The sequence below is a fragment of the Ambystoma mexicanum genome, chromosome 2p (assembly GCF_040938575.1).
Source record: "Ambystoma mexicanum isolate Mex_15411 chromosome 2p, UKY_AmexF1_1, whole genome shotgun sequence".
NCBI lineage: Eukaryota > Metazoa > Chordata > Amphibia > Caudata > Ambystomatidae > Ambystoma > Ambystoma mexicanum.
In genome coordinates, this window is record NC_090923.1 from 1,291,496,075 (window position 1) to 1,291,522,438 (window position 26,364).

The 26,364-nt window shown below is 48.5% G+C and overlaps 1 protein-coding gene across 1 annotated transcript in view; it reads left to right on the top strand.

Moving 5' to 3' along the window:
• Positions 1 to 26,364, top strand: part of LOC138567427 (transmembrane protein 180-like) — a 384,600-nt gene that overhangs the window by 173,640 nt on the left and 184,596 nt on the right. The gene's annotated exons all lie outside the window — the stretch shown is intronic.

Genomic DNA, 26,364 nt, shown 5'->3' on the forward strand with positions numbered 1-26,364 from the left:
AAAGACTTTTTATGTAATATGTACGCCTGGATGTGTATATTGTGCATGCTTACGTGTTGGATGTGTATATCTGTCTGGCTGGCTGGCCCGTGTGCCCACAAGGCAGCCCCCACAACATTGTATGGATGCATGTATGTATATATGTGTGCTTGTTTGCAAGTGTGTTTCAATCTGTGTGTATGCACTGTGATGAATCCTGCGGTATCATCACTGATTCCCCGGCAATTAACTCCTCCCGCATGACCAGGCGATGGCAGCCTCTACTTGTTCCTGACCCTGGAGGTGGTACTATATGAGGGAGGAGACGACTGCCTGGAGGAGGTGGTGACTCCATTGGGAGGGACGCAATATTTACCCTCCCCCTTGAAGAAAACCGAATAACACCTTGAATTCTGACGGCATACTGCCATTTCAGTCAAGTCACACATAACACACCTTTAACATCTACTAACTCAAATGGTTCTCTGAACAGAAATACTGAACAATATCACATTGAAAGTCACATAAGGTGTATGAACTCATACTCCCAGAAAGCCTCAAAAACTGAGATGAGTCAACGCGGATCAAGAAAAACGCCAACATGCAGACTAGTGGTTTTGAGGAGGCCCGGGTGAGCAGGACATTTAAAAATGGTGGCCGCTTTCAAAACCAGAGAGCCGCGGAAGAAGGATGCAGACCCGGAGATGAGAGAGGCAGAGCTGAAGCAGGTCACAGTGCGGAGAAGGAACGTACTGGAGAAAGCAGGCATTTGTAACTGCTGCTCTCAGGCGTAACATACCGGTGTGGTGCACGGCTGGCAGGGAGAACCGTCGGAAGACTGGCAGCAACAAAGCTACTGGGAACACCGTTTACACAGTTGTGATAAGGGACAGCGGCCATGCGGGTGAGTGAGTTCGGAGCTGCTCATAGAGCTGGAAGGAGATCTTCTGTGCAAGGGTCACCGCCCTAGAGTGGGTGCTTCATGATGACAGCATACCACAGCTCAGGAATGCTTCAGTATACATTAACTTGACCCAGAGGCATTGGGGACCCCAGGGCGTACAGACCGACGTGGAAGCAATTAAGAAACTGTTTTGAATACCGACCAGTGAAGTAAAAAGACTTAACAAACAAATCCCCATACATTAAATGCCAAGGAGGGGAAAGTTGGAGCAAGCAGTACCCCAAGAAAATGATAAGTAATGAGGATATAAAAAGGCAGAACTTGTACAAATTCCCATACTTGACATGTTATTGTGGGGGAAGTTGGAACAAGTAGTACCTCAAGCCAATGAATTAGAAACACAGTGAATTAGTACAACTGTGTTAAATTAAAGGACAGTGAACTCCGGAAGAAGTACTGGTGAATGGAACACACCAGACTGGCAGATACCTGGCAGGAGGGTGTACTAGGGGATCTGTAAGACCCAGAAAGGGATTCCTGGCAGGGGTATACCCAGAGGTCCAGTAAAGTTGCATACAGAAACTCATTTGTTTTACAAAGTATATGGTAAATAAGTACACCAGAGACACTTTTGCCACTTCAAAGGAACTATTGTTTGAAAGAGACACTTTACCAACCTTAAGAAGCTATTGTTGGGAAGAGATATTTTTTTCTATCCTAAAGGAACTGTTGTTTGGAAGAGACATTTTTGCCATCCTTAAAAAGTTATCGTTTGAAAGATACACTTTTTGTTATCATACTTAGATAACCCAGAGGAAGGGAAATCACCCTCTGGATCCAAAAATGTCTTCTTGGAAAAGACATTTTTTGTTGGATTTGTCTATTTGCTTTAATTATTAAACACTTTTTGCCAAATACAAGCCATATGCATTTCCTTACACCTTTAGTTCATTTCTAGTGTGAGAGTCAGATTAGTATGTTTGGGACTCGAGGACATTGTATATAATTTTGAAGACGACACAGAGACTGATCTTTAGTTTTAGTTTCCTAGGTAGGGAAACTTTCTTTAGGATAGGGGCAGAGGCCTTTATCCAACTCTTTTATTTTAATAAAGAGATCTGATGTTGAAAACACTATCACTTTGTGTCTGCCTCTCATTTCTGACTCCTCACAGCGCATAATTCTAATTGTTCTTTTAGAACGCGCTTAAAACCAATGAGTGGTTTCTAAGTGTGGGATCGGGATTCAAACCTGTCTTGAGCTATCCTTCTTCCCCAAATGAGTGATAGTGCCGTATGAATGACGTGTGTATGTGAGAGTGTGCATGTCATGTGAATGAGAATGCAGTGTGTGAATGTTCTGATGCGTTTGTGGAGAACCCAGTGTAAATATTCTGGGCACGCGTGTTAGTGACTGTGAGAGAGGCTGACTGGGCAAATGGCAGGTTGATGAATGAATGGGTATGAATCTGTGTATGTGTGCGTAAGAGGCTAGGGCCCAGGCGGCCTCATTTACTTTACCTTAAAGCGAAATTGCATGTAACAGGCATTTGTTTTGCAAGCCAACTTGATGGGTCTTATTACATAGATGAGAGGTGGGGGGATTTAATGGGGCAGACAGCCTGGACATTTTGTTTCTGTGGCATGGCATTTTACTTGCATTAAGGGCAAGGCCTGGCCATGATGTGTGTTCTGACATTGCCAGCCAAGAAATGTTTATTTTCTGTGTCATTGCATTTTTTACTAGTGTTAAGGGCAAAGTCAACATGACGAGTGTTCTTTCGTGGTTGGGGGTTGTATTTGCAGCCAGTTATGAAATGTTTTCTTACTGGGGCAGAGCTTGGTTTTACTGGCATTCAAGCCCAGAGCATAGTAAACATGATTTTTGTTCTTACGTAGTGGTGGGTGGGTGGGGGGGAGGGGTAGTATTTGTGTTGCCAGCCAGGGATTATGCATTTTAACTGAGGCATTGCTTTTTTTTTACTAGCGTTAAGGGCAAAGGCAACATGAGTGTTATTACATGGAGGGAGGGGCATTTGTGCAGGCAGCAAGTAGATGTTTCCTTACTTTGCATTGCATTTTGTTACTGGCATTAAGGGCAAAGTCAACATGAAGGATGTTCTTACATGATGGGGTGGGAAGTAGCAGTAGCAGCTAGCAACCAGTAATAATATGTTTACTTCCAGTGGCATGAGATTTTTATTAGCAATGAAAGCAAGCGTCCCCAAAAGGCAGCACCCTCCCCACAATAGGAGGCAAATAAGGACACCCCCCAGGAGGGAATGAGACCAGACCAAGACCAAGTGCGGGTGATGTAAAAGGGGTTTATATAATCAAAATAGGGCATGCAAAGGACTCTGCAAGTTCCGAGAGCGCTCTGTCTGACAATAGCAAAGACAGTCATATTTATTACAAAACCACGTCATAAATCCTGTAAGCTATAGGGGGCACATCGTCTCGGGGATTGGGTGGCGTCGACTAAGCTATAGATGGCACAATGATGAGCCGCTCCAGGATTGGTGGACGTCAACGTGGGGTGGACAGGTCAGCTGGGCTCGTCGGGGTGGAGCTGCCAGGCCAGGCGCGGTCTGTGTCGATGATTGATGGCTGCACTAACACTTTGCCCTTGCGCGCGCACACACACACACACACACACACACACACACACACACACACACACACACACACACACACACACACACACACACACACACACACACACACACACACACACACACACACACACACACACACACACACACACACACACACACACACACACACACACACACACACACACACACACACACACACACACACACACACACACACACACACACACACACACACACACACACACACACACACACACACACACACACACACACACACACACACACACACACACACACACACACACACACACACACACACACACACACACACACACACACACACACACACACACACACACACACACACACACACACACACACACACACACACACACACCCTTTAGCCGATTCCAGTTATCCTGTAAATCCTACAATATGTTACTCTAATTACACTATTACTTTTGACCTGTTGACCGGGTGTCATAAGTCTGGGTGTCTGGTCATAGGGCACAAGGTGAGCTGCCTTGTCGTTCTGTTCTGTTAGATGTGGTAAGGAATTGCTTTATGATATGTTAGTACAGGGTTGAATACCTATCTGCAAGGCCCATTAACTTGGGGTGAACTAAAGTACTACTGGATCAGCGAGGGTGCACCTCTGGCCCCTTAAGGCGGTGGGGTTTTAGGACCAGATTGTAAATTATTCGTTTGGTCGACTATGGCGGCCTCGAACATGCGGGAGGCGAATACTTGAAGCGGGTCCAGCAGAATGAGGGGAGGTGTGGCTGTGCTGTTCGAGCACCAGCAAGCTCTGGCGGGCCTTGGCGGGAGGAGGGGGAGATGGCCCTTCTGGCTCTAAGCGATTCTCTGTGCTTGGGCTGCACAATATATCATATGGGGAAACAGTAAAGTTAGCATCATTAGAATGAGTACATATTTCTATCATCTATAAATTTGTTTACTTCTTCATACATGGCTATGAAAGTCTGGCAGGGGCACATGCATTACATAACATTAGTTGCACACATATTGGTACTTCATAAGGCAACAGATAGATAACACGTGAGGTAGCATCAGGTTGGATCGTGTACTCAGGAGCATAGAAGAAATACGTTCATATACATTCGTGCATTTGCATTCTCGGTTATACCAACTTAAACATGTTTCGCTGTATTACACACAAGTATTCTTAGTAATGCTTTTTTGCGTTCCTTTGTACACTAGCAGCAATCATTAGTTAGCATTAGGTGGGGCTCTATCAAGCCCTTTCATTAAGTCTTCAAGGCACATGGTATTTTGCTATGGACTGAGGTCACTCTTGCTTTATCAACGTTATAAGCTTCATCCCTTCCCAACACCCGTATTATAATTTACAAACAACCCTGTGAATCGGTAGGTTTTGGTATGTAGTCAACACCTCATCTGGGGAATGTGGGCAGGGGTTCATACAGGAAGGTTATTGACACCATATATTTCAACTGTTAGGAGTTAGATGCCGGGTCGAGGCCTGTTCAATTGGGATGGATCTTGTTATTTTCCAGACTCAGACCAAGAGTCAGGTCACTCCGGGGACAGTGATGTACTGCCGAAGGTAAATGATACAGTGTTTGTTCTGATACTCGTTTGTGTCTGGTTGCTCGTGAGAACGGCCCTTTAGCGGATCTGCCATCGGGTGGAGGCGCAGGGGGAGTGCATGTCTTCCTGCCCGCAGTGAGCGGGGGCCACGCTGCAGCCCTCGCAGGCAGGCTGTTTCATTGGAATTTTGGTCGCTTATATCTAAAATGGGGTCTTGAAGCTTGCAAAATGGTGTCTATAGTATGTTACAGTACAAGTCGATTGGCCTTGCGTATCGATCGGCAGACCTCCTGCCTCCTGAGCACAGTTGCATGGAGGGCCGCCGACGAGCCACAGGCCTCACGTAGGTGGGGTATGCCGGGGAGGGGGTCCTATAGATCTGTCCTCCCATACATCAATCGGAGCAAAGCCATAAGAGTATGTTCTTAGATAGGGATACTGGCAAATATTAGCAGAGTCAGCATGAACATGTTTTCTTACGATATCATTACTGTGCTATTACTGGCCATGCATAGAGGTGGCTTGTACATTTGGGAGCCAGGGGTCAGGCACTGCCCCCTTGTTTCTATACTAGGTGAAAGGTAAAAAGCATACGTTCATTTTTCACCTACTGCAGTGCACAGTGTAGTGTGCCCCTGCAGACGCATGATCATCATTTTCTTTTTTAAACATCCTTTTATTGATTTTGTTTAGATATTTTTATTGATTTTCAACATGAAAAAGCATTACTAGCAATTATACCAACAATTAATTTCATTATGCTCAAATCTGAATCCTCCTGCCCCCAACAGTTCCTCAGTGTTTCACATATTTGGCTTTAAATAGCAGTGTTAGGCACAAGTTATATAGTACAGTATATGTCTTCAGTTGATTAATCGGGGGCAATGAGGAAGGAGAGGGGAAAAAAAAGAAGGGGGTTTACAAAGTTAAATTAATTGGGTCAGTTACATCTCGCTTGACAGATCATGAACATGAATATATGAAGTCAGTGTTACATATCAAGAGCTCATAGGCATGACTTTCATTGATGCGCACCCCCTATCAAAAGTGCATAAGTGCGGGTCTGACAAAACAACAATCGATTTAGGAATTCATGAAGTGCTTCAGAAGTTGTGGTTGGAAGAACATATGTTCTCTATCAGAAACAAAGTCCAGAAAGGGGTGCCAGGTTTTCCGAACTTCGAGAGCTTTCCTTCCAACATGGCCGTAAGGTTTTCCAAGCCTAACAATTAACACGTTTTTGTCCACAAGTAGGCTATCTGCGGGCCCTCTATCGTTTTCCAGAATCCGGCTCTGGTGATGCGGGCCGCCATTAGTAAATGTGAGACCAAGATTGCTTTGTGCCCTGACATGGGGAAGGTTCCATCGTCTGGGACATCCCCCAGCAGGAGTACCCTCGGGTCCATGGGGAGCAGGGAGCCCGTGATTTCTTTAATTCTAGACCGCACCTCCAGCCAATATGATTGGATAACCGGGCAGTGCCACCACATATGAGCCATATCCCCTCGCTCACTGCACCCATGCCAACACGTGTCTGGGTATTCTGGATTGATTGAGTGGAGTCTGCTGGGGGGGGAATACCACCTGAAACAGACTTTGATGGCATTTTCCTTTACGAGAGCACAACGAGAACTGGTCTGAGTTCTATGCCAGATCCGCTGCCAGGATTCATCCGAAATATCCAGGCCCAATTCTCTCTCCCAAGCTTTCATATATGGAAGTTTCTCATCTATTGAGGCTTTCTCTAAGAGCCTATAACACAGTGAAATCTTGTGGGATTGCTGGCCCTCAAGGATTTTGAGTTCTATCCCCAGAGGGACCCTTCCAGCTGCCCGGCGGATGTCCCTATTAGTAAGCCAATGGCGTAACTGTATGTATCGGAAGCGCTCCGTCTCTGGGAGGTCAAACCTTTACTTACATTCTTGAAAGGCCAAGGGTTCTTGGTTAACATACAAATCTCTCAGGTGCAAGGATTTATCTCGGCACCAAACTCGGAACTTTGTGGGTGTGAGCCCTGGGGTGAAGGCCGGGTTCTGAGTGATGGGGGACAATGGCCCCAGTCCCAGTGGGATACCCCTCTGTGAACGTGCTTTATCCCAATTCTGCAGAGCGGATAAGGTGGTTGGCAATATCCCACCCCTATAACTACGTGCCTCTTTCTGGAGAAATGGGAGGTGAGCCAAAGGAAGTGAGGCAGCCGCCTGCTCAATCCTTAACCATTTAGGGGGATCTGGGGAATCACCCCAAGAAAGCATTACAGCTACTTGCGCTGCCCTATAATAGCGTGGTATTGAGGGAAGGCCCAACCCCCCCAACATCCTTCCCCTTGTTAGGAGTTTACTAGAGATACAGGGTTTCCTCTTCTTCCAGATGAACCGGTATATCTCTTTTTGGAGGTTTATGAGTTCAAAATCAGGGATGGCAATTGGCAAAGAGTGGAATGCATACAACAGCTTCGGGAGGAGTGTCATCTTAACCGCGTTAATAGGGCCTAACCATGAGATTTCTTGGGAGTCCCACCGATTTAGCCATTCCCTTAACTCTTTAAACAGAGGGGGGAATATTCGCCCTGTAAAGACCTGCGTATGTTGGAGTCAGTTTTATACCTAAATACGAAATCTCTGTTGGACACCAGGAAAAGCGTGTTATCTCTCGCATTTCTTCCAGTCTATCGGGATCCTCAGATAGGGGCATTCCCACTGATTTAGCTGGGTTCACTTTGAAGCTGGATATCGCAGCAAACCTTTTATTGATTTTACAACAAGTTAAACATTTTCTCCTCTCCTCCCTCCCCCATTCCCTCCCCCTCTTGGCAGCTTGCAGTCCTTATTTCCGATTTGCTTAAGCCCCCTTGGTTCCACTTGTTCAGGTCCAGAAAGTTTCAGTCTTTGAGGGCACCATTGAGCCCTGAATTCACCTTTCAGGAAGGCCAGTGCTTCTTCCCATTCCGATGCACATTTCTGCAAATTATTGTTCATTGCATGTGTGGCCCATTCAAGAGATACCAGTTCCCATACCTTTCGGAGCTACTCCTGTTCTGTCTGGGTCGTCAGGCCCTTCCACTTCTGAGCTATGAGAGTCATTGCCACCACAGTTAATATTACCTTTGCCTTCTCTCTTCCCCTTTCTGTCCTCGTTCCCTTCAATCCCAACTGGACGTGTTTAGCATCCCTTCCGCTCCTCTCCCCGAAAGCTTGGGCCTGCGCTTGGAGAACCTCCGTCCAGAACGGCTTGATCCTCGGACACTCCCACCATATGTGCTCTGCGGTTCCCTCCTCCCCGCACCCCCTCCAGCATTCCTTAGATAACTCCGGGTATATACTATGTAGCTGTGCCAGTGTGTAATGCCATCTGAATAGGTATTTATAGCAAGCTTCTTGGAGTTGTGCTGCCCTCGTCACCTTTGGTATTTTCCTCCAGAGCCTTTACCCTTCCTCCTCCGTGACCGCTTTACCCAGCATCCGCTCCCAGCTGGCCATATAAGGCCACTTCTGCTAGGAAGATGCCCCATCCAATAATCTGTATAGACCTGATATAAGTCCCTTGGATCCGTCATTTGCCAGCAGAAATTTCTCAAATGGGGTGAGCTAACGGGTGGCGGCTTGGCTGAAAACCCTGTTCATGACCGAGTGTCTTATTTGGAAATACCTAAGTCTCTCCCCCTCTCCGAAGTCCTGTTTGCATTCCTGGAAGGATTTCACTCTATTCCCCTGGAACATATCCCTAATCTTCCTACAACCCCCCTTACCTCGAGCCCTTAAAAGCCCCCAGTGTAAACTCCTCGTTATTAAAAATCAGAGTTATTGGTGATGGGAAGGTCGTAATCCCCTTCTTCTGTACCACTTTATCCCATGTATCTGCTAGCGCTTTAGTAATGGCGCTCATATATAGATGGTTTGGCCTGCTTTGACGTGGGAGCCACAAGACCTCCCCCGGGTTGTGCGTGCCACCGCCCTATCCATTTGCCTCCATTGTTTCGCTACACTCTGAGAGAACCATTCCCATATCACCCTCAGTTGTGCTGCCTCGTGATAATGTTGGAGTTGGGGAACGCCATTCCGCCCATCCTCCTTGGTGCTGACAGAAGGCGGCGGCTTATCCGTGACCTCTTCCCCTCCCAAACAAATTCCCTAGTTACCTTCCCTAGTTCCCTGAAGAAATCCTGAGGTATTAACAGTGGGATCGCCTGAAACAGATAGAGCAGCCGTGGGAGCGTGACCATTTTCACTGCTGCCATTCTGCCCATCCATAATGCTCTACGATTTCTCCATCTCTGGTAGTCCTGCCTTATAGCACTTATTGTGGATGTGTAGTTGGCTGCATACCACCCTGATAGAGACGCAGTGATTTTAACCCCCATGAATTTAATCCCTCCAGGGCCCCACAGAAACAATGATGTTGATTTCAACTCCCTGGTCTTCTCCTTCTCCAAGGTTATGTTCATCAGTTCGGACTTACCCAGGTGGACTTTCAAGCCAAACACCTCCCCGAATCTGACCAATAAGTTTCCACATTCTTCTATCGATTCTTTGGGACTCGTGAGGTATAGTAACATGTCGTTGGCAAACGCTGCAACTTAATGTTGTGCCTCCCCAAAGGTGATCGCCTGGATCTCCTACGTCTCCCTTATTTCCTGTAGCAGGGGCGCAAGGTATATTGCATAGAGTAGGGGGGAAAGCAGACACCTCTGCTTGGTTCCTCTACCCAGATTAACAGGCCTCGACATAGGCCCATTCACTGCCAAGCGGATCGTTGGGTTTCTGTAATTTGCTTGAATCATTTTGAGGAAATCTCTCCCCAGTCCCTTTTTCTCCATTATTCTAAACAGGAACGGCCACTCCGCCCGGTCAAACACTTTCTCAGCATCTCACGTAAGTAAGCGCGCCAGAGTGGCTGTTTTCTGGGCTTTCTCCACCAAATGTGCCACTCTTCTGATGTTGTCCGCCGTTTGTCTGCCCAGGACAAACCCTGCCTGGTCTGGGTGGATCAGTGTGGGAAGGAGCGTTTCCAATCTCTTCGTCAATATTTTAGTGTACATTTTAACGTCGATGTTTATGAGTGCGATGGGCCTGCATGAGGTGCACTCTGCAGGGTCTTCATTGGGCTTGGGAATTAGCGTGATTTTAGCTTCTTCCATTGACGCTGAGATGCGACCTGAAGCCTTGAATGTGTTCAAAAGCTGCACTAGGTGGGAGGTTAATATGTGGGCGTATGTTTTGTAAAAGCCAGCTGTGAAGCCGTCGAGGGCCCAGGGCCTTATTCAGGGGAAGCCTTGCCTTGTCATAAGCATTCTTGCTCCTCTGGGGGAATCTTGGGCAATTGTACACTCTCCAGGAAGTCTTTCTGCTTCTGGGTCTGCGGGTTCTGGGATGCTTATAGGAGGGTATAATACCTGGCCAGACGTTCCTGGATTTCCTCCGTTCTAGTGAGTCTCTGTCCCCCTTTGTCATTTACTGCCACTATTGTGTTTTGTCCCTGTGATTCCCTCAATAGCCTGGCCAATAGCGTGTCAGCCTTGTTCGCTTTGGCATAATATTTTTGCCTCATGAACAGCATTTTAGTCCTCAAGATCTCCAGTTGTCCTACTATGCCCCTGTATGCCCTAAGCGTTTTCCTTGTCAGTGAGTCCGCCACCTTTTGCCGCGCTTCTTCCACTTTCCCAATAAGTTGGGCTTCTAGGGCCCTCATCTGTTTCTCCCTCTGCGCCTTTTGTGCAATGAATTCCCCCCTTTTCGCACCTTGAATCACTTGTGTATAAGCGTGTTATAAATGCCATATTGTATCATATCATATCATAGTAGCCTTAAACGCATCCCACCTAGTATTTTTGCTCATCTCGGAGTTTTTGTTCACCTTGAAAAATGTCTTGATCTTGTCCCCTATTTTCCCTCCGCACTTGGACTTTGGAAATGGAAGCTCCCGGGGGAGATACTCAAATTATCGATTTATGATTTGTCATGTTTCAGTCCCTAGTATTCCAATTTCTCTTTCAACTGAGGGGATGCTACTGCTCCTCAGCTGCGGCCTTCCCTCATCGTCCTATCTCCCCTCTTATTCCAGGCCAGGTTGAGGTCCCCCATGGGGATTATATGTCTTTTTTTCAGATTCTGCCACTGTCCGCAGGAGATCCCCTAAGAAGCGTTCTTGGCCTGTGTTATGTGCATATACTGATACTATGGTGTAGTCAGTTCCCATTTGGTCCCCTTTGACTATTATGTATCTCCCTCTTGTGTCCCTAATGATATGCTGTGCCCTGAAATCTATGTCATTCCTAAAAGCTAAAGCCCCCCCTCCTGCTTTGGTAGGGCCCGGTTAAATGAATACCTGTGAGAATCCTCTGAGATTAAGGCACCCTTGATCCCACTTCAGGAGGTGGGTTTCCTGTAAAGCTAGCACCTCTGGCCCTGTTGCTTTTGTGCTCATGTTATGTGTCATGCATTTGAATATAGTACTGCTACTGGGAAGGGTTCATCTTGATTGTGTGTCATTGAATAAAGCATGACCAATTTGTAAAATCAAGGAGCCTTCACTGTTTTTACTAATCAAATGTAACTTGAAAGAAATATTTAACCCAAAAAGAACAAGTCCAGAAGGAAAACCCACATACACACGAGGGGTTGTGAAAATAAATAACTTGTATTGAACACACATACTTAGGATTTTGTGCAAAACATTTTACATTAATTACAAACAAAAACAAACCATTATGTTTCCAAAAAACAGTGATGCAACCTGAACATAGTGTAATAAAGAGAAATTCTAAAAATTGGACATAGAACAGAAAAATCGATACTGATCAACAACTTATGCTCTTCATGAGTGTTTGTGTTGAAACAAATTCCTAAATTGATCCAGTAGTCTCAGAGCTATCAGTCACTTTATATTGGGACAAAGTAATCCCAACTGGTTATATACTAGATGATTCCAACTGGTTATATGCCAACTGGTTATATGCCTATGCCAACTGGTTATATGCCAATGTCGCAGGGGGTATGTAAGTGGGGGTCCCACATCTAGAAGTGTAACAATCCATATGCAGTATTGTCTCACTAGACCAAATTAAGTAGGTACATAAGTCCCTCTTGCTTGAAAACTGACGTTTCGGCGTCCATCGTGTATCAAGATTAGAGGGACGTGGAAGCCGCCTTCTTCAGGGCGGTTGAGTGACCCCTTAAGTAGACGCCAGTGGGTCTCGATCCGAATGCAAAGTTCTTTAAGGCCCGTATGACTTTTTGGTTCTTTTGAAAATTCCTTCAAATGTTCCAGATCTTGACGTCTTTCATCAGTGCAGTGTCACAATAGCACTCAGCATTACATGCATTGTCACCGAAAACTCTGAAGAATCAGGACATGAGCGTTTCGTAAAGTGTGCCTAGTAGTTCCCATCAGAGATACGGACCGTATCTCTGATGGGAACTACTAGGCACACTTTACGAAACGCTCATGTCCTGATTCTTGCATGTAACGCTGAGTTCTATTGTGACACTGCACTGACGAAAGACGTCAAGATCTGGAACATTTGAAGGAATTCAAAAGAACCAAAAAGTCATACGGGCCTTAAAGAACTTTGCATTCGGATCGAGACCCGCTGGCGTCTACTTAAGGGGTCACTCAACCGCCCTGAAGAAGGCGGCTTCCACGTCCTTCTAATCTTGATACACGATGGACGCCATGGCTGCCGAAACGTCAGTTTTCAAGCAAGGGGGACTTATGTACCTACTTAATTTGGTCTAGTGAGACAATACTGCATATGGATTGTTACACTTCTAGATGTGGGACCCCCACTTACATACCCCCTGCGACGTTGGCATATAACCAGTTGGCATAGGCATATAACCAGTTGGCATATAACCAGTTGGAATCATCTGGTATATAACCAGTTGGGATTACTTTGTCCCAATATAAAGTGACTGATAGCTCTAAGACTACTGGATCAACTTAGGAATTTGTTTCAACGCAAACACTCATGAAGAGCATACGTTGTTGATCAGTATCGATTTTTCTGTTCTATGTCCAATTTTTAGAATTTCTCTTTATTACACTATGTTTAAGTTGCATCACTGTTTTTTTGGAAACATTATGGTTTGTTTGTGTTTATAATCAATGTAAAATGTTTTGCACAAAATCGTAAGTACGTGTGTTCAATACAAGTTATTTATTTTCACAACCCCTCGTGTGTATGTGGGTTTTCCTTCTGGACTTGTGCTTTTTGGGTTAAATATTTCTTTCAAGATACATTCGATTAGTAAAACCAGTGAAGGCCCCTTGATTTTATAAATTGGTCATGATTTATTCAATGACACACAATCAAGATGAACCCTTCCCAGTAGCAGTACTAGTTTCTGTGTATTTGTATATTTTGTACCCGAGTCTGCTACTCCTCACCACGGGTACACCGAATATTTGGGTGCATGCATTTGAATTTGTTTGGTCCCCTCTGTGCCCTTCTTCTCCCCCCTTGGAGCACTGTCCCCTTCTCCTGTTGTAACTCTCCCCCTTGCCTCCCCGGACCTGCTCCCAGCCCGTTTCCTTCTCCTCATCCTTCATATTCACCCTTCTCCCCCCTCCTCTTCCGCCTTACTTCCCAGTTTACCTGACTTCCTGTTGCCCCCTCCCTTCAACCCTCCCCCCCACACCCATTCACCCCCCGACTTTGGAATGAGCCTACCCCCCTTCCCAAGCACCCCTCCCCTCCTCCCTCAGATGCCTCCACCCTTACTGGTTCCAATGTGTTTTATACCCCCTGTTCCCACTGCCCTTTTCATTGTCTACATGTCCGCCACCCTCTTTCAAGTCCTCTTATGGGCGTTGCAGGGAATCCACTAACCCTCATTGCTCCTTGCTTCCTCTGCCTCCGCTCTCGGGCCTGGGCCTCTGAGTGAGGCCCTCCTTTTGCAGCATTCCCCCGCTAAGGACCACTCCCATGGCCGGGGTCTAGTTTTATTCTCAAGTGTTGGAGGTTCCTCTCTCGCCGGGCCTTCAGCTATGTCCAAATGGAGTAGGTCTGCTGCTTCTTGCAGGGAGGTCACTCGTTTCTGGGCTCCATCCCACTCAAACATCAGCCCGAACGGGGAAGGTCCACCTATATTTGATGCTCCTTTTGGTCAGTTCTCTCAGTATGGGGCTCATGTGCCTTCTCTTATTTAGTGTGCTCCTGGCCCCTGTATAGCACTGGTTCCTGCTGCTTAGCTGCCCTGAGAACTGCCTCTTTATGTCTGCATCTAGTGATCTCTGCTAGGACATCTCTGGGTCTGGCGTTGGGGCCCTTATTCAGCAGCCCCACCCTATAGATCCGGTACAGTTCCACTGTTTCTGGATCCCGCCCCCCCAATAGGTCCGCAAAGATTTTCTGCGTTTGTCTTCTCAGATCCTTGTCCAGTATTGATTCCGACAGTCGCTTTATTCTTATGTTGACTCTCTGTGACCTATTCTCTAAGTCCTCCAGTTGTATCTCCAAGTTTTGTGTTGCTACTTGCAGGTACTCAATCACCTTGCTATTCTCCATAGTCTCTTTATCAACTTCCTGTAGGCCCCTTTCAAGGAGATCTGTTCGTTCCCTTAATTGTCCTATCTCATGCCTCATTTCCCCTAGCGCTGAGTTGAGATCTGTTCGCATCAGTTGGAACTGATCATGGAATGTCTTGGCCAGGGTGGCCTGAGGTGGGAGCATTTCGCCACGGAACTCCTGCTTTGTCATCGGGGCACTGCCTTCCTCCCTCTCGGAGTCCATCCGGTCCTTCGCGCGGTCCGAGCTTCCCTTGCCTTGTTCCCTCGCATGGTGGTTAGTGTGCTTGGGGTAGCTCCTGCTGGTGGGCCTGCTTTTGCCAGTTTGCCTTTCGCCTTGGTAGACATTGATGGATGTGGGCACTGTCCGTAGTGTCAAGCTCACTCCGATTGGGTGAGATTCAGGTTCTGAAGTCTGATTAGGTCCCTCTCCGCCCTGCAGATCATTCCCCTCCGCTTTTTGGCTCTCCCCAACGCCGTCAATTCTCAGTGAGACCCTTCCTCGCCCTTCTTGGCCCTCTCGCCTTCTCCAGCCTCCCTCCGCTGCTCCCCCAATCCTGGGGCCTCCACTGGCTTTGTCTCAGTGCCTTCCTGGGTTGCCCTCTGGGGCGTCGGGTCTTCCGTTCTCCTGCTTCACAGGTGTGGTGTGGGGTATCTCATTATGTGTACGGCCTCACCACTTCTATTTTTCTCAGCTGCGACAGGGTGGTGGAGTGATTTTCTCTCTTTCGGGTGGTTCTTGGTTCCTGTCTCCCCAATGCTGTTTGAAGGGCCGCTACCTCCCGCCTGGGCACCGGGGGGTGCGCTCATGGAGTATCTGTTCCCTAGGCGTAGGCCTCCTCGTACTGGCCTGCACCCTTCTTTCCTCCCTGCTTCTTTTGTTGGTGGATTTAGTCCCAGTCCTGGCCTCTAGGCTGACCATGCCTGCCCCCCCCCTCCACTTGACCCCTACTTCCTGGGGTTTTGCTTTAATGGACTTGTCTACCCTCTGTGGCTCTCTGATGTGCCCCACCTTCAGTTGGGGCCAGTGTGAAGTTTATCATGGAGCTTTCACCGCCTTTTCGGCCCGCAGTTCCTAATCCCCTTCTTCCAGGCTGGGATATCACTGGCCATGTACTGGCCCGCCTCTGCTCTACGGGCCTCCCATTGAGGTACGCCCACAGTTCTAGACCCTCTGCCCTCCTCCTTACTTGCGATTATGAGCACTTCTCTGTACTTTCCACGGTGTCTGGATGTGAGTCCCTCCTGTGGAGCAGGTGACTGGGGGGGCTGTGGGATCTCTGCTCCCCGCCTGCCGTATCCCACCAGGCTGTGGACCTGCCTTCCTCTCTCACGGGGTCCACCCCCACCTCTTTTCTGCCTTGCCTCACCAGGGACTTGCTTCACGGGGCGCCTCCTCTCCGGAACTGGGACGGGTCCTCCCGCCTCCGGTTCCGCTGCAACTGCGGCTGTTTGCCGGTGGGCCCCAGCCACTCTCTCCTCGGGGGATTATCTCAGGGCTGCCTCCGCTTCGGAGCTGTGACCTCTCGCGTCCGTCCGGGAGTTGGGGAGATGGGCGCCAAAGTCCTCTCCCTCTGCGCAACCATTCCTGGGCCGCACAGTGCCGGGGAGACTCCCCCTTGCCTCCTTTTCTTGGTGTCGGCTGTCTCTCCTTCATCCTCTGATGCAGGGGAGCGGGATCTGTCCCTTTGCCAGGCTCTGATGTTTCCCGCCCCTTTTAATGCTGTTTGAGCCCCGTTCAGGCAGTCTCCTTCCCAGAGAGTTCTCCTCTCTCCGCTGGGTGTGCACTTCAATTTACCCTCACTTTTGTCCATTGGGGGTGGTAGGAACCGCCATATGCCGTTCTGGGGCTAGGGAGCAGCTGTCGGAACATCGATCTCATGTCGGCGGCCATCTTGGAACCATGATCATCATGTTTATTGTGCATGTGTGGGCGTCCCGGCTTGCCCGGAGTGTGGCGTGGTCTGTGCTTTAAGGAAGCCCATGGAGTATCCTCTGCATTACTCTCAAGGGGGCCCCTAAATGTTGTGTTACGCCACTGTCGGAAGGGCTTGCCTAAACCAAACACCCGATCTGGAGCTATCGTACAAGGAATAATATTTGGCAAAAGCGTGAGGAGTAGCCCACATGACTCCATGGCAGATTAATGTGCAGCAGATAGCCTGGCAAAGCAAAAGCCTCTTAGCCTCTGAAAGGGATCTTCAATGCAAAGTACAGTCTACTTTATGTGGTAGGGCTGCCTGGGGAAGGCAATCAGGAAATAATTCATATATGGTTTAAATGCAGAAAGATCATACCAGCAACCAAGCTCTGAGAGCATGATGTTCCCTAATTTGAATTTTGATTCCAGAAATCCATCCATTCTTTCTGGGAAAGTTATATATGTAACTACTGTGATGAAGCCCCCTTCTTGGTTCTGGGGATCAGCAAGTCCATTATTTGCAGGGTTGGTGCCGCAATGAGCCAGTGGATGTTGGGTTTGGGAGTACTGTAAGGAGCATCAACTGGTCATCCCACCTGGTCACAGGCACATGGCATGGGATATTCAGTGTGGTGCCACAGGCCACTTTTGGGGTCTAATCCTACCCTACTGCCACTAGGCCAGGACGACAAGCCAACCATACAAGCATTGACTATCCTGAGCCAATTGTAAGGCCTTAAAGGGCATTCCTGAAACACCCACTACTGAGAGAGCCCGAAAGCATTCCTGTGCAGAACCAAAGCTCCAGCACAGGAAACAAGAATGCTTTTTCCTCACTTGACAGTTTTAGCAAGTATTTTGATACTGTTACAGCTTCAAAAGAGAGTTTTGAGAATGTTACAGTTCCACCCGCCACATCAAAGGAATCCGTTTACATAGCATGTGGGGCCTGCCGTGAACTGTGCATTTCTACTGTTATTGTGTTGTCGGATTTTGACTTTGAGAACATGGAGAATTCAGCACAGGAAGAAAGGTTTCAGAAGTTTTGTTCTTCAGTAAGGAATGCTTACCATAGGAATACAATGTTACTATTTACCTGCATGCCTAATGAAACAAAATATTTCTAATGTTTACACAGTATAATCCGAGTCTATAAAATCCCACACTGGAAACACTGAAAGGCTCAGCACATGCAGCACCCGGGAGGGTTGGGGAGAAAGATTCGAAAGCAAGATTGCAGCCTCTTGAACCCAAAGCCATCCCTGGTGGGCTCAGAGATAACTGCTAATCACAGCCCTTACCAAATTGCCTCTGGTTCAGATCCTCAGTGGATGACTCACAAAGGGGGAGGAGGGAACACATCATGAAAACATCCACCCCCAGTTATTCATGGTGATTTGTTGAAAAAGGTTATGGCGTGCTGTGCAATAGTGTTGAGGAATGATGGCAGTAGTGATTAGAAGGTGCTGGCAGAGAAAGGAGGAGGAAGTAGTAGTAACTGCAGAGGAGGTCACCATAACTGATGAGTAGGTTGTAACAATTAAAGGGAGGTTCAAGCTAGCAGATGGAAAGAGCTTAGAAGGGAAAGAGCTTAGAAGGGCAATGAGGGCAATGAGGGTCAGCAAAGACAGGAAGGTATGCGGAGGCTGCTTTGACCCAAGGCAGGCTGAGGATTTGGGAGGAGGGACAAGTCTCTTGCAGGAAGAATGGATGAGGAATAGCTAGTGTAATGGAAAGGGGTCCCCAAGAAGTGACAGCGACATGGACCCTAATTCAAGGGACAGGAAAGTGGCAACAACCGGAGGCAATGTCCCTGGGACCATCCTCAACCTTACAGAAATACTGCAATGATATGAACAGCTGGTTCAAGAGATGTTATACTTGACTAATAGACTTTGCATACTTGAGAAACATAGTCACACAAAAGGGTTTGGGAACCTCTGGGAAATCCACAAAGCCGCTGGGATGTGAGACGTTATCACATCCGATGTGAGAGGCTTGATTTTTAGTTTCTCTTTTATCTGTCTTGATAGATTTATATACCAATAAATATTTGTGAACAATCCCTTCTTAGTCAGCCCTCTGTGCATCCTGTTTGGGGCCTCTTGACAGCAGGTACTTGTCACAAACCCTCCAATCGTAACACACACACTGGAAGAGGGAAACTAGTGTGGGACTTTTGATAGTTACCATGGAGTCTCCACTATAGAACATTTGAGTCTGAATGTCACACGTCTGCCCTGCACACGCTTCCTGGCTGCATCCCATGAGTTACCAATGAGTTACCGATCAGTTTCCATTTAACTTGGAGGCGCAGAGGAATCGATACTCAACAACAGGATTAATGATTGCTTGTTACCGTATCACTCTGTTGCGCTATATTCTGCTTTGCTGTTTTCAGAATTTTAACTGCTTTATATTGTCTTTGGACCCACTGTACCTGTTTTATTTGCCTGTATTCCTTGTGATGTAGTATCCTGGACCCGGAGTGTACTGAGGAATTGGCTCTGTACTCCCCTGTATTTTTGTTTGCCCGTACTGAAATCTGTTCTGTGCCTGCCTGTTTTGCACTCTGGTTTTCTCAGTGGGACCTCGCCCATTTATTTTGAGGATTATTCTTCACTGGGTCCCTTCTCACCTCATGAAGTTCTTCTAATGTTTTAACTTCGAGTTAATTTCAGGAGGATTCCTTTCTCCCTTTGCACTGCTCTCTAATTTCTCAACTTCTCCTTTGCTTTGGCCTCCTCTGTTGACTTTTTCCCCTTTCTGGGCTTTCTGGTACTTTGGACGCTTTCATGTACTACACTGGATTCCCTCTAATGTCTCTGTGTCCTCAGCAGTCCTTTGCAGTCTTTGTTCTTTTCATTTGTGTGCCTTCGGTTTGGTCCCTTCCCTTGAATTCTGACCCTCGTCAACCTTTTCTACTCCTCTGGATTGGTATTCACTAACCCAGTATCACTTCACGGATTTGGGGTATTGAGCGGTGATGTATGAAATGCCATCTCTCTTGTGTTTCCCAGATTCTTCTGCCCTTGGAACCTTCCTGACGCTTTCTGGCCTGAACCCTCTACACATTTTTGGATATATGTGTGCAAATGGTCATTATCTTTTCCTTCCTTTCTGGTCCGCCAATTCCCTTACCCCAAGTGGTTATAATTCTGGGATGTAGTGTTGTGTGGGGTAGGTAGCAGGGGGCTATCGCCAGGGTCACATCTCTTTGAAGAATCAGTACTTATACCATTACTAACCGTACATATGTATGTCTGTATTTATGGGTTTTATTAAGCACAAACCTAGCTAGGAACAAACAGACTGCTGTACATAACTGGAGAAAATGGGTAATATTTGCTTGGTTGTCCGTAGTGACCTAGCCAGGTGTTACCTGGGATTTTTCTATGCAGCAAAGTTTGGATATGTAAAATGAATTAAAACTAACTTAAACCTTTGTTTTAACTGGTAACCAGTGGAGAGATTACAGCCCAGTGGCAAGAGTTCACATAGTCTTAGATTATGAATCAAAATAATCGATATTTTAAAGTGTCCTAAAATGAGCATTAAGTGTAAGTGTCCAGGAAAATATCTGCAGTTGTTGCCATCAATCTCCCCTCTTCAGGTTTAGACAATGAAAGATAGTTGTTAGGTAGAATGGCCACTTTCTTTTTTTTTTTGTGAATCAATTTTATTGAGTTTTCATTCGCACGAGTGATACATCAACTTTAAATAACTTTAGGCGCAAGCCTGAAAAAACACACATAACGAGTTCACATGTCTATCAATTAACCCCCTCCCAACCCTCCCTCCCCCCCACCGCCCCTCTCTTATCTCAGCATACAGATTCAGCTGGTCCGCTCAAGAGCGTTTCCGGGCAGCTCCCCTCGGGCTCATGCAAATCAGTGGTAGCCCGACTTTCTGGGGTCAAGCACTAGGCGGTCCAGACTCGGATGAGTTTCGTGGGGCCGGGCCGTCCCTCCATGGCGGCATCGGGTTGTTTCTTGATCGTTGCCAAACGCCTCCCTAAACTGTAGCCACTCGGATTCTGTGCGTGAGCTCGAGCCCTGCATTGCTTCCGTCAATTTTTCCATGTAGTAAATGTCTTTGGCTACTGCCACCCATTCTCTCCTCCCGGGAAGGGCAGCTCTCTTCCAGGTTCTAGCTTGCGCGGCTCTGGCCGCCAATAACAGAGAGTGCATCAAGTTTGGAAGCTTTTCCCAGTGCTCATCTTTTTGTTGCAGACCAAATATAACTAGCATGGGATCTAGTGGGTAAGGCACCTCTCCTGCCTCCTTCAGCCAACTAAGGACCTCTGTCCAAAATGCTTGGACCTCATCACACGTCCACCACATGTGCCAATAGGTCGCTTTTTCTCCACAGCCGTGCCAACACCTGGGATCTACGTCTGCAAACATCCTGGAAAGTCTCACCGGGTCATACTGCCACCTATGAAGAAGTTTGACAGCATGTTTTTTGTATTGACATGAGATTGATGTCTTGTATGCTCTCTTGCAGAGGCATTCCCAGAGCTTGTCTCCAAGTCTAATGTTTAGGTCCCTCTCCCATTTCCTCCTGAGGCCTTTGGTCGATCCTTCTCTGGTCGATAGCAGCGCTCCGTAAAGGAGGGATATGAGTCCTTTCATCTCGACGTGCATGTCCAGAATTCTTTCAACTGGGGTGAGCTTCCGTTGCACACATGGTTTGAGCTTGGAGTTCACTAGGACACCTTTAAGCCGTAGGTATAGGAGAGGGGAGAGCGTGCCAATCCCCAGTGCTTCTTCCAATTCTTGGATGCCTATGAATGTCTTTTCTTTCACCAGTTGGCCGACCCTACATAGCCCGGCATCAAACCAGGATTGATAGTGCTCGTGTCCTGGTATCATTTCCAAGACTGGTGTGGACCAGATGTGGCTCAAGGGGGAGGGCCATGTAGTTATTTTGTCTCTGATACCTCTTCCCGACAACGCCTTCCACATGGTGCCTAGAATTGGGTGGGCCTTAATTCTGTTAGGAAGCTTTTTCAGTGGGACCCATAGCCATTCCCCTACAGTGACTTGGCTCAGGAGAGAGTTCTCTAAGTATATCCATTGTTTGTCGGGGTCTTCTCTGAGATGGGGGGGCCAGCGCTCTGAGCTGGACCGCTCTGTGGTAGGTCTGAAGGTCCGGAAGAGCAAGCCCTCCTCTATCTTTGGGGAGTGTGAGGGTTTTGTATCCCACTCTGGGTTTTCGACCTTGCCATATAAATTTCAGCATATGTCTTTTTGCTTCCACGAGGTATACATCCGGGGCTGCGAGTGGGAGCATCTGGAAGACGTAAAGCACCCTGGGGAGGAGGTTCAATTTTAATAGCATTTATCCATCCCATCCAGGATATTTGACCTTTTCCCCATCTCTCCATATCTTTAAATAATTTGTCGAACGAGGGAGGGTAGTTGGCTTGACTCAGGTCTTCGTCGGGTCTGACGATGTTCATTCCCAGATATTTTATCCCTTCAATGCATATTCGTAGGCCCAGAGTGTTCAGTTCTTCCAGGTCCCTATCAGAGTCCGAAGCAAACGGGAAGATCATTGATTTACCTATATTCATCTTAAACCCAGAGAAACTACCAAAGCGTTCAATCACCTGTAGGGCGGCGGGGACCGAGCTAGCGGGGTCTCTCAAGTGTAACTGAATGTCGTCAGCATAGAGTCCCAACTTAAAGGTGCGGTCACCTACATCAATGCCCTGGACTCCGGGAAACCCTCTAATATATTCTGCAAGCACTTCCATAGTCATGGCAAACAAAAGCGGGGAGAGGGGGCAACCCTGCCTGGTCCCCCTCTGGAGATCGAAGATGCGAGATAGACGCCCGTTTACCGTACCTCTGGCTGATGGGGCCACATACAGGGCCCCGATCGCCTGGCGGATTCCCTCTCCCAGACCCAGTTTTTGAAGGACGCCATGTAGGAAACCCCAGTCTACCCAGTCAAATGCCTTTTCGTTGTCGCTAGACACCAGGAGCGGATTACCCCCGCCTCCCTCATGAGATGTAAGGTCTTCCTAAGAGTGTCCGCTCCCTGTCTACCTTTTATAAAACCCACTTGATCCGAATGGATGAGCCCGGGCATGTGTTCCTCTAGCCGGGTGGCAATAATTCTAGTGAATAGTTTGGCATCCACATTCAAGAGTGAAATCGGTTTATAAGAACGGCAGTCCTTCCCCTCCTTCGGAATCACTGTGATAAGAGCTTTACCAAAGGACGGGGGAGCTTTTCCAGTTGTTATTATATTGGAAAAGAGGCCTGCCAGGAAGCCCGCCAGGTGGCCCACAAAGGCCTTATAAAACCCTGTGGTGAATCCGTCCTCTCCCGGGGCTCTACCCAGCTTTATGCCCAAAGTTGCCCTAAATACCTCCTCCTCCATTACAGGGGCATTCAAGGTGGTCGCTACTGCGGGGCTGAGGGAGGGGAGAGTGACTCCGTTGAGGTATACACTCAGCTCTTCCTGAACCGTATTCCCTTCCCTTTTATATAAGGTCTCATAGAAACCTGCAAAGTTTTCAGCTATGCCCTCCGGGTCCGATCTCTCTTCCCCCTTAATGCTTGTTATTTTGGTTACCCATCTATCTGCTCTCTGGCCCCGGAGTTTGGCTGCCAACATGGCGTCAGCCTTGTCTCCTTTCTCATAGTATCTTTGGCGAAGATGTTGCAGGCCGGATACCACCTTGTCCATTTCCAGTTCCCTCAGTTCCTTTCTCTTCTCTCTGGCTTTATCCAGGTCTCTCTCCTTCTCCTCCTCCCCCTCCCCCTCCATATGTTCGAATTGGAGAATATCTGACCTGAAGTTATGTGCAAGGAGGGTCCCGAGTCTTTTCTTGGAAGCCCCCTCTCTGATCAGTCTTCCCCGCCAGGTGGCCTTCGCTGCTTCCCAAACCATCTCACAGCTAACTTCGCACGTGTCATTAAATTCAAAGAATTCCCCGATTGCTGTTATCATTTCCTCCTTGAACACTGCGTCTCTGAGGAGGAAATCGTTGAATTTCCATAAGGAGTCCCTGGGTTTCAGGCCCGATATGCTGATGTCCGACCAGACCATGTCATGGTCCGACCAGCTGGCCGGCCGTATCTCGCAGGTCTCCATTCTACTCATATGCTGATGCCCCACAAATAGGTAGTCAATTCTGGTTCTAATACCATGAGCCTCCGAGAAGAAGGTGTAACCCCTCCTGGTCAGATGCATTTCTCGCCAAATATCCACCAGCCCATAGCCCCACATTAGGTCTCGGAAGCTAGTATGTGGCAATCTCCCCCTCTGTCTCGATGGGCGATTTCGCCGCTATGGTCCGGTTCCCAGTCCGCCCACATATTGAAATCCCCTCCCATTAGTAGAACTCCCTCTGCCTTAACCATCAATTCCCCCAGTGCTTCACGAAGGAACTCAATCTGGCCTACGTTGGGGCAGTATATTGCTACCAGGGAAACCCTTGAATCGCCTAGATCACCCGATACCATCATGGCTCTCCCGTCCTCCCTTGCCCAACGAGACACTGCCGTGAGCTTTAAGTCTCTATGCAGGATGATGCCCGTGTCTCCTTTTTTGGAATGGCCACAGGCCCAAAAATTCTGACCCGCATGTGCTCCCAGAATAGCCCTCTTCTGCCCAGTGATCGTTCTAGTCTCTTGTACCATGAGGACGTCCAATCTTGCATTTTTCATTTCCCTCCCCAGCAAGGAGCGTTTCGCTGGCGAATTTAGCCCTTTGACATTAAGTGAACCCAGCCTCCACCTGGCCCCTCATCTTATTGACTGACATCAGGGCTCATCCCCGTCAACCCCTCGCATCTGGCGTCGTGGGAGCTGCACCTATTCCCTTTGTAAAAAGAATCTTGCTGAGTCTGTAAGTATGTAATTCGAATCTTGTTATCGCCCCCCTCCCCACCCAATTTCAGGACGCCTGCCAACGGGCAAGCCATCAGGGTGGAATTGCAGTTCTCCTGCTTCACTCTGTGTCCCCGACCGGAGGTGTAATAACTACAACCTTTACCACATTTGTCGGGGCATATTCCTGTTCTTAGCCATCTGCATCGTTCCCTGTCAGGGTGTTTGGTTTCCTGAATTTCCTTCTACCTTTTGCTTTCTTCTTCGTGGACCACGGGCCCTCCGGTTCTCTGTTGTTCTCTACCGAGGCTTGTGTTTCCCCTTCATCGTGTTCCATCGGTGAATCCCCCTTTAACACCTGCAACACTTGCGCGGCCTCCTTACCGTTGATCACTCTATAGTCCACTCCGGTCCTTTCAAAGGAAAGCGGAAAGGGGAAAGACCATCTATACCATACCGTATGTCTTGACTTGTTAGCCATTGTGTGAGTGGGCGGCAGTCATGTCCGCGAGTGAGCGTGAGTGCAGACAGGCCCTGGAAGATCCTGATATTGTCCCCTTCGAAGAGGAAACTGCCCAGCTTCTTTGCTTTCTCCAGAACCTCCATCCTTTCTCTGTAGCAGAGAAAACGCACCACAATCGATCTAGGGCCTCCCACTCCTCCACCCCCGCCTCAGTGCGCTCTTTCTAGCTGAACTTCCTGTCCCCCTTCCAACGCAAAGAGCTGATTAATCAGGCCTTGAACCTTCCGTCCCACCTCCACTGCTGTTTCACCTTTTTGCTGAGTCACTCCTCGGATGCGGAGGTTGTTTCGGCGTTCTCTGTTTTCGAGATCATCCATCTTCAGGACCATGTCCTCCTCTTATTTCCAGGTCCGACAGCCTCGCCTCATATTTCATGTCCAGCAGGTCCATTTGGAGATGATTATTTTCCATACCCTCCATTTTGTCCTCAAGTGTGTCCACTCTCCCTCTTAGATCCACCACAGAGGCCTGAATGTCTGTACGGATAGCCTTGATCTCTTGGAGGATATCTTTAAGGTCTTCTCTGGTAAGTGCCGTGGTGGGGGGGGCCTCCATAGACATGGCGGCTCCTGGGTTGCCACCCTGAGTTACAGGCGTCCAACGGAAGCGCTGGAGCGAGAGGATTGCGCTGCCGGGCGAGTCCTGCTCCAGTGTGGCTTTCTCTGTGTGACCCCAAATCTGGGATCTCTGGTGGGGCCTCCCAGGTGGGATTCAGTAGGCCCCCTCGATGGCGGGATCACCTCTGCGCCCTAAAGGTTTTCTGCGCTGGTGTGAGGTTCTCTGGCGATCCCACAATATTTTGCAAAAGATAGTGTCACTGGCCAAGGGACCCCTCCCCTGTCCTTTTTACTGCAGCTCGTATGGGTGAGCCCACCCAAGACACCTTTAAAGACTGGGGCAAATTTGTGTTATAACGCCTGGAGAACGGCGTCCGGGGGCCTCGGGCACTACGTCTTTTGGTCTCCCCGTGGCGTTATGCAGATAGCGATTTCATGGGCGGGGGGTCTTGTCCTCTGTCCCCCCCACTGTGGGACATGTGCAGGAAGGACCGGAGCAGGACCGCCGCACGATGCCAGATGGATGCGGCCAGGGGTGAGGGGGTCCGCTCTCCCTGCCCCCGCCTGTCCGGTTCCCCTCCGCCGCCTCCTCACCTCTCGCTTCCTCCAGCGCCCAGTCCAGGCCCAAGCGCGAGCCACGTAGGATTACGAGGGGGGGGCCAGAGGCCGACGGCACGCTCCCTTCAGCTCTGCCGGCCTGATGATCCTCCCCTCGCCGCAACCCTCCAGACAACGCCCGACACCTCCTCCGTGCCCACGGTACTGCGCTCCAGTATGTCCTCCGACACAGTTGCTCTCCCCCGAAGCTCACGCCTCGCGGGGAGCTTCCTCCGGTGCCCGGCTTCCACGCTATCCTTGTGTGCACAGCCGGGGGCTCCGCTCCCTCTTTTCTCTTCCTGCTCCTCTTCTGGGGTCCCCAATTCCGGGGAGCGAGTTGCCGCCC